The 13,915-nt window shown below is 41.9% G+C and overlaps 1 long non-coding RNA gene across 2 annotated transcripts in view; it reads right to left on the reverse strand.

The window, feature by feature from the left end:
• Positions 1 to 972: 972 nt before the first annotated feature.
• Positions 973 to 13,915, reverse strand: part of LOC102121749 (uncharacterized) — a 49,670-nt gene continuing 36,727 nt past the window's right edge. Inside the window, exon 2 of one of the 2 annotated variants that reach the window (XR_276184.5) lies at positions 973 to 3,458. This is a non-coding gene — a long non-coding RNA (uncharacterized lncRNA). The remainder of the gene's footprint in view (positions 3,459 to 13,915) is intronic. The other variant, XR_010586266.2, reaches the window with a different exon arrangement.

Consider the following 13,915-nt stretch of genomic DNA (forward strand, 5'->3'; position numbering starts at 1 on the left):
CAAATCAAGAAATGTCACAGAAAAATGTCTAGAGGTGTCACTAGACTAGGAAAGTGGGTCTGGAAGCATGAGAAAAACAAGATTCACTAGAAGAGGAAGTGGATTTTGAGGACAGGAATAAGGTCAGTGCTGCAGACACTGCAGGAATAACCACAAGAGAAATTCCAGCCAGGAAGGACCGCCCATGCCTGGGGAGCATTTAGCGGGTAGGTGCACATTTGAACTGTTCCTCGGGGCCTCTTCTGTGGCATTGGGGAATATCCACTGTAGGACTTTGGACTATTGTGATTTGTCTGTTGCAAAACATATGCATAAAGTCATTTGTTTATCTCTAAATAAAACTTGATGTTACTACACTGCAATTATTGAACTTGCAAGGGGAGTTCACACCAGTTTACTACACTGTTACATAGACAGTTTTCTCAGGTTTTGGCTCATGCCAAAGAACATGATTTTGGAGTAAAAAACTCTGTCATTTCAACTTTCTAAGCCTAGTTTTCTCTCTTCTGAAATGGGAATATTTCTCTTCTCAACACGGCATTGCTTTTAACACCTTACCAAAGATATATAATAGACACTTCATGAGTATTAGTTTCCTTCCTGTCTTTATGCCATAAGTATATCTGGCAAGATGATTATAACTTGAAACATTAATGCATATTTCAGCCATAATAAATGTTTCCTAGAAGAAAGCAAAGGAAATAGCCTGAAACTTCAGGATCATTGAAGGAAGCCCAAAAAGGCATTTAGTTACTTTAGTATTGCTCTTCTAAACAGATGACCTGTGACACAAAGCAAACTATCTTTCAATTAACTTATTTTTGTTTTATGATGCGTTCAGTTTTCATAAAATCAGCTCTAGGAATTAGTTTTTTCCTTTCATGAAGAAAACAATTTTGTAATTTATATAAAAAATTTGTATCTTTTATATCTGCATCATACATAATTTTAATTTTAAATACTATTTAAAAGTAATTTTAACTGGCATTTTCATTGGCTGATACTTACAATCTTGAAAATTTGATTTTGCTTATATTGACACATATTTCTAACTATCCATTTAGATATTCTCCTGAGGTCTCTTACCACATCAAAAGGATATAGAAACAAGTATTCTTTTAAAACAAAACTGAGAATATAGTAATCATGTTACTATCTATATGTATCTCATAACATGATGTTGATGTTGTAAAACTCAAATATGCACAGTAAAATTTATTTTTAAAAGCACCAAAACTGAGAAAACAGCAACCAATAATTTTTTCTTGGTCCTAAAAACAGCGAACACAAACGTATCATTTTTCTGTGCATGCATTATAAACACCTTTACTTTTTCCGACATGGTTAACAGACACTAATAAAGTCAGAGGATATTAATGATATGATATGCACATATATATAATTATATTAAAAAGGGAAATGTCTATTTCAGGCCCAAATTATTATATGTTAATCAATAATAATCAATAGTAAATAAGAAAAAGCACTTCAATCAACAAATACTGAGCTTCTATTATATACCCAGCACATAGTGCTGGGTCCTATAAATCTGGGTGTGAATGAGACCCCTTATTTCTTACTAGTTATATTGTATATTTACAAATGATAGAATCATATATGCTTTATTTTTTACTGCATTAAAACACATTAACTTCATTAAAGCTTAATATTTAAAAACATGAATTGTATCAGAAAAATAAATCAACAAAGAAGCCAGAGGGTTGGGTCAAAATGTTTCTCAGCTGTAACAGCTCCTAGATTGATGGCCAATAAGCTATCTGGAAGTCATTCTCTTTCTTATAGAAAGCCCTCTCACTCCCACAGGGCATATTAGCAATAGCAATTGAGATCAGAGGGTTGGAGGAGTAGAGACAGGGTTCATACAAATTGAAGCCATATGTACTAGATGAGATTATTGTCCAAAATTCTTCCCTCCATCCCTCAGCCATGTAAACCTAAAGCTCACTGAAGTGGGTGGGGTGCATTTCTCCCCTCTATTCATGATCCACCCATGTAGCTGGCTCTGGACATGGAATGTCACTGAACATGACACACACAAAAGACTTAAATGGGCTTGTGTCCTTCAGCTCCGCCTCTCGCACCCCTGTGATTGCCATGAAGACAGCATGCACCAGCTAGCTGCTCTCCCTTCAGTGTGGGCCCCAAAATGAGACACACAGTCTTATGTTTAACTTAAAGTCTGCCAAGCCGAGATGACCTACAACCTGAAGCAGAGCTACCCCATCTGACCCACAGACCTATAAGCAAAAAAAAAACAAAAAACAAAAAAAACAACAAAAAAAAAACAGCTTCATGTTGTAAGCTACTGAGTGTTTTTGAGATTTGGGAGATAAATAGCTAACTAAAACAGCACTGCTGGTTAAAATAAACAGCACATTTGTTCACTTGTTCATATTGGTAGGTCCAGATTATAACATTCTAATTGTATGAAGACAATTTTACACCAAGAGACTCTAACAAGTTTCACAATTAGTTTAAGGTCCCGATTAGAAGTAATAAACCACATCAATGTAGAGAATTATGAAACACAGGTGGGAGTCAGTAGAAAGTGAAGAAACAGGGCCACGAATGAGTAAAGCAGGTCTAGTAGGCTTGTCTGTTGAGTTACTGAGCACTGGCATGTCCCAATGGCATTGACACAACCGTCACACTTGAATTCTTTTCCTGTTAATAACACAAAGCTTCTCTTTTCCATTCATAATTGAAACATACTTTCATAGGTCAAAGACTTTGGCTTCAGAAATTTAATAAAATGAGACTTTAATTTGATATCAAATCTAATTTGAAAGGCAAGCACGGTGAGTGATGGCCTCCTTTGTTTAAGTTACTGAGGAAAGTACAGAGGTGACTATTATGTAAATTACACACTTGTACCAAGACAAGGTTAAATGCTGTCACAGTGAGCTCTGTGAATGGAGGTGATGCAACCATGCAAGCTGAGAAAAATAATGAAGAAACGATTCATTACACAGTCCACACCCTATGTGCAGGACACAAAGACTAGCAGAATCAACACGCAACATGTTCACCAACACCATACTCACATTGGAAGGAGAAATGTAGTTTCAGTAACACAGTATCCATAACTTGTTGGTTTGAACTTTTCTGCTTTGGTAGTTGTGTTGAAATCTAATTTTAGATGTTGTTTCTGTTTTATGGGTATAATGTGTGTAAGAGGTAGGAAGTATTGCCTCAGTTAGTATCTAGTTGTTGTGAGTGATAGAGAAGCCAGCACAAACCCACTTTAACAGCAAAGAAAAAGTTATTTATTCATGTAGCAGAAAAGCTTCAGTGTCATGAACTGCTTGACCCATGAACTCCAAAAATGTAATCAAAATTTGTTTTCTTTTAGTTCCTTGGCACTGCCTTTTGCTGTGTCAGCTTCAGTGGTAGCTTCTGTATCTCCAGGCTCACATCTTCCTTATCACCACAGGTTCCTGTGGAAAAAGAAAAACAAGGCAGAGTGTGTGGTGGCTCAGCCTGTCATCTCAGCACTTTGCGAGGGCGAGGCAGTTGGATCACTTGAGCCCAGGAATTTGAGACCAGCCTGGGCAACCTAGAGAGACTTTGTCTCTACCCAAAATTTTAAAAATTAGCCAGGTATGGTGGCATGTGTCTGTGGTCCCAGCTACTCAGGAGGCTGAGGTGGGAAGATTGCTTGAGGCTTGGAGGTCGAGGCTACATGAGCCATGATCTCGTCACTGCACTCCAGCCTGGGCGACGCAGAAAGACCCTGTCTCAAAACAGAAAAAGTAGATCCCATGCAACTGTAATATTCACTCAGATGGAACCAGTCACTGTAGCCAGGGCCTCATGCTTCTGTGGCATTACTGGAAGTGTGCACACTGATCATTTTCAATGACAGGTAGGGCTAGGGGAAAGGTTCCCAGAAGGAAATTAGGGTCCTATTAGGAAAATAAGATTGATTTTTGGTGAACAAGCAACAGCAACTTTCTTCTATAGCAGGAGTTGGCAAACTATAGCCCATGGGCCAAACTTATCCTACTGCCTGTTCTGATACAACCCACTAATTTTCAGGCTCAAATTACTATCTGCTAATCAGTAATAATCATTACTAAAGAAGAAAATAATGTATGTCAATCAATAAATATTTATTTTAATAAATTAAATTATTTATTGTAAGGAAGCCAGTTGGTTAGCAGAAAGAGATGCAATAAAGATTGGGTTTTAGGCTGGGTGCAGTGGCTCACACCTATAATCCTAGCACACTGGGAGGCCGAAGCAGGAGGATTGCTTGAGCCCAGGAGTTCAAGACCAGCCTGGGCAACATAGTGAGATTCCATCTCTATAAAAAAATACAAAAATAAGCCAGGTGTCATGGCATGTGCCTATAGTCCCAGCTACTTGGGAGGCTGAGGTGGGAGGATTGTCTGAGCTCAGGAGGTCGAGGTTGCAGTGAGCCATGATCATGCCACTGCATTCCAGCCTAGGTGACAGAGTGAGACTGTCTCAAAACAAACAAACAAAACAAAACAAAAAATCCCCACATTATTTCAAATAAGGTCACATTCTGAGGTTCCAAGTGAACATGAATATTGGAGGTAGAGATTATTTAACCCACTAGAGCCGGATTCAACAAAATCATACTCTCAGGAATTTGAAATGGGGCAACTAATAGTGGGAGTTGAAGTTTAAAAGATAACCTAGAAGAAGGGAAGGGGCAGGAGTAGCCTGGAGCAAACCAAACTTATGAGCAAGATAAAGGTATGAAAAATCATAAATGGTAGTTATAGCAGAAGCTTTGAGGAAGGGAAATGGTATGGAATAAACCATAAGGAAGTCAGCTGGTAGCAGAAAGAGAAGCAAAAGGACACTAAGAGGAGCAGAGATCAAGAGTATCAGAGCCATGTTAATAATACCACAGCACTCAAATGACAAGGATAATGCACTGTCCCTTAACTGCCGTGGAATCAATCCAGATTCTGAAGATATCTGTTGGTCTTCAGTTTCTTTGAGATTCTACGTCTCTTTTTGCCAACTATATATTTATAATAGTCACCGTTGCTAGATCTTGCTGAAGGATGTCTCCTTTATTTACAGAAAGCTTAACAGCTTGACTCTGTGTGTGTGTGTGTGTGTGTTTCAGATGGAGTTTCGCTCTTGTTGCCCAGGTTAGAGTGCAATAGCATGATCTCAGATCATCGCAACCTCCATCTCCTGGGTTCAAACAATTCTCCTGCCTCAGCCTCCTGAGTAGCTGGGATGCAACACCATGCCTGGCTAATTTTGTATTTTTAGTAGAAATGGGGTTTCTCCGTGTTGGTCAGGCTGATCTCGAACTCCAGACCTCAGGTGATCCGCCCACCTTGGCCTCCCAAAGTCCTGGGATTACAGGTGTGAGCCACCGCGCCCAGCCAGCTTCACTATATTTAAGATAACTGTTGAGTAACATTTGTGTGCCGTATGCCCATTGAGGTCTCAGTTATTCTAATTAATCTTTTTTTGCCATATTTATAAAAAGTAGTGAGTTAAAGAATTGCGTTGGATCATTATAAAAGATAGCTAGGTCAGTCAGATTGACCCAAATGATAACTGCAGTCAAAATTTGACTGTCAACAGTGAGCATGCCAGGTGTCCTCGTCAGCATTTACTAGGAAGGCTGCAGTAACAACCCCCAAATCACCATGGTTTAAAACAATGAAGGATTATATCTCATTCATGTTGCTCATTAGCCATGGGGTTGATGGTAGTTCTTCTCCCGCTCCATGTGTCTTCTTCAATAGCCGAGATGTGCCATTCTCAGGGCACAGGAAAAAGAGGAGAGAGTTAGTAAAAACACACAAGAATGATCAACACTTTTATTTCAACATAATATAAGTCACATCCGCTCACCTGCCATTGGCCAAAACAAGCCACATGTCTAAGACCAACATCAATGGAGCAGGAATGTGTGCTTTTTCCACAGAAGGCTATATTAGTCCATTTTCATGCTGCTGTTAAAGACCCCCCACACCCATGATTCAAATTATCTCCCAGTGGGTCCCTCCCACAACACGTGGGAATCATGGGAGTACAATCCAAGATGAGATTTGGGTGGGGACACAGCCAAACCATATCATTCCACCCTTGGCCCCTCCAAATCTCATGTTCACACATTTCAAAGCCAATCATACCTCTCCAACAGTCCCTCAAAGTCTTAACTCATTTCAGCATTAACTTAAAAGTCCACAGTCCAAAGTCTCATCTGAGACAAGGCAAGTCCCTTTCACCTATGAGCCTGTAAAATCAAAAGCAAGCTCTTACTTTCTAGATACAATGGATGTACAGGTATTGGGTAAATACAGCCATTCCAAATGGGAGAAATTGGCCAAAACAAAGGGGTTACAGGGCCCTTGCAAGTCCGAAATCTAGCAGGGCAGTCAAATTTTAAAGTTCCAGAATGATCTCCTTTGACTCCAGGTCTCACATCCAAGTCATGTTGATGCAAGAGGTGGGTTCCCATGGTCTTGGGCAGCTACACCCCTGTGACTTTGCAGGGTACAGCCTCCCTCCCTCCAGCTGCTTTCACAGGCTGGTGTTGAGTGTCTGTGGCTTTTCCAGGTGCACAGTGCAAGCTGTTGGTTGATCCACTATTCTGGGGTCTGGAGGACGGTGGCCCTCTTCTCAAGGCTCCACTAGTTGGTGCCCCAGTAGGGACTCTGACCCCACATTTCCCTTCTGCACTGCCCTAGCGGAGGTTCTCCATGAGGGCATCACCCCTGCAGCAAACTTCTGCCTGGGCATCCAGGTGTTTCCATACATTTTCTGAAATCTACGTGGAGACTCCCAAACCCTAATTCTTGACTCACAGGCTCAACACCACGTGGAAGCTGCCAAGGCTTGGGGCTTGCACCCTCTGAAGCCACGGCCCGAACTCTATGTGGGCCCCTTTCAGCCACGGCTGGAGCAGCTGGGACACAGGGCACCAAGTCCCTAGGCTGCACACAGCACAGGGACCCTGGGCCTGGCCAACGAAACCATTTTCTCCTAGGCCTCTAGGCCTGTGATGGGAAGGGGTGCTGTGAAGACCTCCAATGTGCCCCGGGGACATTTTCTCCATTGTCTTGGGGTTTAACATTCGGCTCCTCCTTACTTGTGCAAATTTCAGCAGCCAGCTTGAATTTCTCCTCAGAAAATGGGTTTTTCTTTTCTATCACATTGTCAGGCTGCAAATTTTCCAAATGTTTATGCTCTGCTTCCCTTATAAAATTGAATGCCTTTAACAGCACTCAAGTCACCTCTTGAATGCTTTGCTGCTTAGAGATTTCTTCCTCCACCAGTGCGGTGGCTCATGCCTGTAATTCCAGCACTTTGGGAGGCCGAGGCAGGAGGATCACCTGATGTCAGGAGCTCGAGACCAGCCTGGCCAACATGGTGAAACCCCATCTCTACTAAAAGTACAAAAAGTAGCTGGATGTGGTGGTGCACGCCTCCAGCTACTCTGGAGGCTGAGGTGGGAGAATTGCTTAAACCCAGGAGGCAGAAGTTGCAGTGAGCCAAGATCACCCCACTGCACTCCAGCCTGGGTGACAGAGCAAGACTCCATCTCAGAAAAAAAAAAAAAAAAAGAAATTTCTTCCTCCAGATACCCTAAATCATCTCTCTCCAGTTCAAAGTTCCTCAAATCTCTAGGGCAGGGGCAAAATGCCACCAGTCTCTTTGCTAAAACATAACAAGAATCCCCTTTACTCCAGTTCCCAACAAATTCCTCATCTCCATCTGAGACCACCTCAGCCTGGACCTTATTGTCCATATTGCTTCAGGTTTTTGGTCAAAGCCATTCAACAAGTCTCTAGGAAGTTCCAAACTTTCCCACATTTTCCTGTCTTCTTCTGAGCCTCCAAACTGTTTCAACCTCGGACTGTTACTCAGTTCCAAAGTTGTTTCCACATTTTCAGGTATCTTTTCAGCAACGCCCCACTCTACTGGTACCAGTTTACTGTATTAGTCCTTTTTCCTGCTGCTGATAAAGACATGCCTGAGACTGGGAAGAAAAAGAGGTTTAATTGGACTTACAGTTATACACGGCTGGGGAGGCCTCAGAGTCATGGCCGGGAGGCCTCAGAGAAAATGAGGAAGATGCAGAAGTAGAAACCCCTGATAAAACCATTAGATCTCATGAGACTTATTCACTACCACGAGAACAGTATGAGGGAAACTGCCCCCATGATTTAAATTATCTCCCACTGGGTCCCTCCCACAACACATGGGAATTATGAGAGTATAATTCAAGATGAGATTTGGGTGGGGACACAACCAGACCATATCAAAGGCATTGTGAGTTATTATGGGCAGAGATATGTGTAATCCTCACTCAGGAAGGGAATTACTTAAAACAATAATAAAAGATAACTGGTTACCATGGAAACTATCACACAGAAACATGTATCAATATACTGATATAATCTTTTCCTGATGATATGCAATTTATGAATGCTATAAAGTAATACATATATCTTATATTTAATCATGCATATATATTCTTAAACTGTAATTGTTATCATTATCTAGTACGCATAAGAAACTGCTAGTTATATGTGTGTGTGTGTGTGTGTGTGTGTGTAATCAGTTGTTCCTCTAAAGGAATTTTTTTTATTTTTTTGAGACAGGGTCTTGCTCTGTCACCCAGGCTGGAGTACAGTGGCATGATCATGGCTCACTGCAGCCTTGACTTCCCAGGCTCAAGCAAGTAGCTAGGACTACAGGCATGCCACCACGCCCAACTAAGTTTTGTATCTTTTGTAGAGACAAGGTTTTGCCATATTGCCCAGGCTGGTCTTGAACTCCTGAGCTCAAGGGATCCTCCTGCCTCAATTTCCCAAAGTTCTGGGATTACAGGTGTGAGCCTCAGTGTCTGGCCCTCTAAAGAAATTTAAAATCAGTGGGAGTACTTGTTTTCAAACTATTTATGAAGTATTACATATATATTTAAAATAGTAATGAACCAAGCAATGGAAAAGATCAGAAGCAGTACTACACACACACTGCCATGTGCATGCATGTGTGTGTGTGTGTGTGTGTGTGTGTGAGTGTGAGTGTATATATATGAATCTGGTATATGAAATATTTGGGATTTTAAATCAGTGGGAAGAGAATGAATTATTAAATAATTGGTGGTGAGGTAACTAATCATATTTTCAAAAGTTGGGTCCTTATTGCATAATTTGTACCTAAATAGATTCCAGGTGGATTAAATATTTAAATTTTTAAAATCATAAAAATATTAGAAGGCTGAGCACAGTGGCTCATGCCTGTAATCCCAACACTTTGGGAGGCTGATGCAGGAGGATGACTTGAGACCAGCCTGGGCAACATAGCAAGACCCTGTCTGTACAAAAAACAATTTTAAAAAATAGCCTGGTGTGGTGGTGGGCGCCTGAAATCCTACCCACTCAGGAGGCTGAAGCAGGAAGATCGCTTGAGCCTAGGAGTTTGAGGCTGCAGTGAGCCATGATCATCCCACTGCACTCCAGCCTAGGTGACAGAGCAAGATGCTGTCTCAAAAAATAAATAAATAAATAAATAAATAAATAAATAAAATAAACATATATATGAAGACAATGTAAAATGAATGTTTATACAATCATGAGGTAGAGTAAGACTTTCTCAGCATTACACCAAAGATAGAAATAACAAGGTTTTGATGAGCTTGATTAATGTAGTGGATACCTTAAAAGGCTATCCCCTCCAAAAGGGAGTTAGCTCAGGAGACAAAAACCCTGCCCTATACCCAATCCATAGAACTGTATTCTTAGCAACTGTGTTAGAACAACATGATTCTACTCCACTAGCCCTTGATACCAGACCCAACCTGAAGCAATCAGATTTCCTTTACAGGATATTTGGACTTGGAACAAAGAGCTCTGGTTCAGTCCGGCCGCCCTATTCAGCAGGAAACAGGTAAACACAAAAGAGATGAAATGGTCGTTTTCCACCCATCTTGTACTTTTGAAGCAAAGAAAGCTGTATTGTCGAGGGATGAAAATGAAGCAGATGCACAGAGAAATGCAGATATGGAGAAAGCACCTTATGGCATTTCAGGTACTTGACTTCAGATACTTTTTGGTACCTGGCTGCATTGTTGTCCTTGGGTGCAAGGAGCTGCATGTATCAATACATGCATTGGAAAGCTTTTGCGTGCCTCTCCTTTCTCACGTCTGGTTGTGATGCAAGTACTCCACATAGGCTTTTACTCTTTTTCTCTCTCGTTATCTCACCTCAAGAGTGGGCAGGCCGGGTGTGGTGGCTCACGCCTGTAATCCCAGCACTTTGGGAGGCTGAGGCAGGTGGATCACTTGAGATCAGGAGTTCGAGACCAGCCTGGTCAACATGGCAAAACCTTGTCTCTACTAAAAATACAAAAATTAGCCAGGCTTATTGATGGGTGCCTGTAGTCTCAGTTACTCAGGAGGCCTAGGCACAAGAATCACCTGAACCCAGGAGGCAAAGATTGCAGTGAACCGAGATTGTGCCATTGTACTCCAGACTGTGACAGAGCACAACTGAATCTAAAAAAAAAAAAAAAGAGAGAGAGAGAGAGAATGGGTCACACTCTCTTGCTTCCTGCCCATGGTCTTCAGTGGTGTCTTGGTGTAGGACAACGCAGGAGCCCACTGGGACTGACTGAGGCACCCAGAAGTGCTCGCCACCAGTGGGGAGAATGCTTCCTCTTTTGTCCCTCAGATAGAGGTCGGCAGGTGTCAGCAGAAACAAACACCAATCTCCTGCAACAGGGCCAACCCAATAATGCAACCTAGCATTGCCTTTTTCTCCTTCCCTACTTCACTTTCCTTGGCCCTTCACTCCTGCTCCCTGGAATCGCATACCAAATCAAGCATCTGCATGCAACTCTAGGCCCAGGCTCTGCTTTGGGGGAAACCCAGAAGAAGCAAGTGTGGCTACAGAAGTGGCCATGGAAAGAATGCCCTCGAGACAGGATTCTAAACCGGGATTACCCACCAGCCAGGCAGCAAAAAGAACCCCGTCACTGGTAGCACGTGAGAGGCCTATACTCTCTGGTAGCTTCACAAAATGGCTTCCCTGATTGCCTCTGTCTACATTTGATTGGAATGTGGTGGAGGCAGAAGGCAAAGAATATGTGGTATTCTAGCACTGGAAGAGGTAGCAATAGTCACCATAAAAATTATTTTTAAAAGGAATTATAGAATGGCTTGGCTTTGGTTAGCTGCTTTTAAACTCTTGATAAAAGAAATCAACATACTCAGCCGGGCGCGGTGGCTCACGCCTGTAATTCCAGCACTTTGGGAGGCCAAGGCAGGTGGATCATGAGGTCAGGAGATTGAGACCATCCTGGTCAACATGGTGAAACCCCATCTCTATTAAAAATACAAAAATTGGCCGGGCGCGGTGGCTCAAGCCTGTAATCCCAGCACTTTGGGAGGCCGAGATGGGCGGATCACAAAGTCAGGAGATCGAGACCATCCTGGCTAATACGGTGAAACTCCATCTCTACTAAAAAATACAAAAAACTAGCCGGGCGAGGTGGTGGGGCCTGTAGTCCCAGCTACTCGGGAGGCTGAGGCAGGAGAATGGCGTAAATCCAGGAGGCGGAGCTTGCAGTGAGCTGAGATCCAGCCACTGCACTCCAGCCTGGGCGACAGAGCGAGACTCCGTCTCAAAAAAAAAATACAAAAATTAGCTGGTGCACGCCTGTAGTCCCAGCTACTCGGGAGGCTGAGGCAGGAGAATCCCTTGAATCCAGGAGGCAGAGGTTAGAGTAAGCGGAGATGGTGCTACTTCTCCACTCCAGCCTGGGGACAGAGCGAGACTCTGTCTCAAAAAAAAAAAAAGAAAAAATCAACATACTCATGTCATGTAGCTACCAACTCAATGCCCACTATAAAATAGAGTCCTCCATGGCAGTCAATACTCCCAGGCCTGTTGCAGTGGTTCACACAGCACTTTGGGAGGCCAAGACAGACAGGTCACCTGCGATAAGGAGTTCAAGACCATCCTGGCCAACATGGCAAAACCCTATCTCTACTGAAAATACAAAATTTAGCTGAGCACAGTGACGCTTGACTGTAATCACAGCTACTCAGGAGGTTGAGGCAGGAGAATCACTTGAACCTGGGAGGCAGAGATTGCAGTGAGCCAAGATCATGCCACTGTACTCCAACCTGGGTGACAGAGTGAGACTCTGTCAAATAATAATAATAACAACAACAATAATAAAAGACACTCCCAAATAAAAGATAGTCTTTTTGATAATTCGTGCTAGATAGCCATGTGAAAAAAACAAACTTTGACCTCTACTTCACACTACACCCCCAAATTAATTCTAGGTGGATCACAGACATAAATGAGGATGGTAAAACAATTAAGCTTCTAGGAGAAAACACAGAACCTATTTATAACCTTGGGTTTAAATGGAACAAAGGGCACTAGCTATAAGAGAAGGCTGATAAATTGAACTTCATTAAAAGTAAGAACTTCTGTTCATCAAAAGACACAATTGGGAGAGTTAAAAGGCAAGACAAAAACTTGGAACATAGTTCAACACAATACTTAGATCTAGAGTATAAAAAAATTCTTACAAATCACTAAGAAAAAAACCCATATAGCCCAATTTTTAAAAACTGTACCCAAAACTCTTTTCACAAGGAGGATAAACGAAGGGCAAAATGCATATGAAAAGGCAATGAAGTCATTATTCATCAAGGAAGTGCATAAACAATAATTTGATGCTATTACACTCTCATGAGAATGACTTAAAAGGACTGTTAACATGAAGTAAGTACTCGATGATGTGGAGCACCTGGAACATTTTATGTTGTGGTGCAGGAGTTTAAGTCAGTACAACCACTTTGGAAAACTGGTAGTTTTTATCTAAAATTATATGCACATGACTCAGCAAATTCTACTCTTGAAAAATTCTACTCCCAAAACAAATGAGTGTTTACATACACTAGAAGTGGTATATAAGAATTTTCACCAACCTGGGCAACATGGTGAAACCCTGTCTCTACTAAAAAGTACAGAAAGTAACTGAGTGTGGTGGTGAGCACCTGTAGTCCAGGCTACTCAGGAGGCTGAAATGAGAGAATTGCTTGAACGTGGGAGGCAGAGGTTGCAATGAGTCGAGATCATGCCACTTACACTCTAGCCTGGTCGACAGAGTGAGATGAGACCCTGTCTCAAAAAAAAAAGAAGAATTTTCATAGTCGTTTTATCATAATAGCACAAACTGAAAATAACCCAAATGCCCATCAATGGGAGAATAAATAAATAAATTGTAATATGCTGTGTAATGCTAAACAGCAATTAACAAGTACTGCTGCTTTGGGCCAGGCATAGTGGCTCATGCCTGTAATCCCAGCTCTTTGGGAGGCTAAGGCAAGTGGATCACTTGAGATCAGGAGTTAGAGACTAGCCTGGTCAACATGGCGAAACCATCTCTACTAAAAATACAAAAATTAGCTGGGTATGGTGGCACGTGCCTGTCATTCTAGCTACTCAGGAGGCTGATGCAGAGGAATCATTTGAATCCAGGAGGCGAAGGTTGCAGTGGGCTGAGATCGCACCACTGCGCTCCAGCCTGAGTGACAAAGTGAGACTGCCTCAGAAAAAAAAAAAAAAAAAAAGGAACTACTGCTTTGCACAACTTGCACATATCTCCCAGACATAATGAAGAACAAGAGATCACAAGCCATGACTCCATTTAGGTAAGGTTAAAAAATAGGGAAAATGAATTTCTGGTGAAAGAAGTAAAATAGTGATACCGTTGTGGGGGAAATGATGATTGCGGGAAGGCATGAAGAAGCCTTCTGAAATGCTGGAAATGGTCTGCATCTTGATTGAGCAGTAGTTATAAGGGTGTGTAAGTATGTCATAAATATATACATCAAGCAACTACATTTAGATGTGTGTACTT

Source organism: Macaca fascicularis, chromosome 4 (genome assembly GCF_037993035.2).
Source record: "Macaca fascicularis isolate 582-1 chromosome 4, T2T-MFA8v1.1".
Lineage (NCBI taxonomy): Eukaryota > Metazoa > Chordata > Mammalia > Primates > Cercopithecidae > Macaca > Macaca fascicularis.